The sequence below is a fragment of the Mizuhopecten yessoensis genome, unplaced genomic scaffold, assembly GCF_002113885.1.
Source record: "Mizuhopecten yessoensis strain PY_sf001 unplaced genomic scaffold, ASM211388v2 scaffold10821, whole genome shotgun sequence".
Lineage (NCBI taxonomy): Eukaryota > Metazoa > Mollusca > Bivalvia > Pectinida > Pectinidae > Mizuhopecten > Mizuhopecten yessoensis.
In genome coordinates this window covers 1,606,546-1,607,302 of record NW_018408738.1, presented here as the reverse complement: position 1 = coordinate 1,607,302, position 757 = coordinate 1,606,546, and positions in this window count along the sequence as shown.

The following is a 757-nucleotide window of genomic DNA, read 5'->3' as shown; positions in this document are numbered from 1 at the left end:
GAAATTCACAATTTTGGTAAAGCACCTTAAGACCCTTCCATCTATGAAGAGTATTTGATTCTACCATATCTGGGTCTTGAGAAGAAGATTTTTGAAATTTTAGTCAATTTGACCCTTTTTGGCCCCGCCCCTCAGGCCCCTGGGGGCTTGGGACTAAACCGGCAACTATTTTTGTTGACCTTTGTCCATGGAAGGTTCCTGCAAAATTTCATTGAAATTGGTTCAGTGGTTTTGAAGAAGAAGTCAAAAATGTAAATTGATTACGGACGCAATAGGTCACTTGAGACTTTGTCTCAGGTGACCTAAAAATTGTTCCCCTTTCCATAAGGATGCTTCTGACCAAATTTGGTCAAAATCTGCTCAGTCGTTCATGACTAGTAGCGTTTTAAAGGAAAAGTTGACTGACGGGCGGAAGGACGACGGATGGACGACGGACGTACGACGGACGCTGCGGTATGGCATAAGCTCACCATGGTCCTTCGGACCAGGTGAGCTAATAAAAAGTATCCAGGGGTGGGGTGTTGAAGATAGGTTGGGTAATGACTATAACATAACTGAAATTGTTTTTACACGACTCCCAAAACCTTATTGTGTCCAGCAATTGAAAATTATTCAGGCATAATTTCCTGGCCCCAGGAGTGGGGATTGGTGGGGTAGGTAGGGGAGGATAAATATTCCCCTGTAATGTCCTGTTCAAGCTCTGAACTCAATTGAACTAAAAATATAGAAATATAACTTTTTGAGTGTGGGGGGGTGG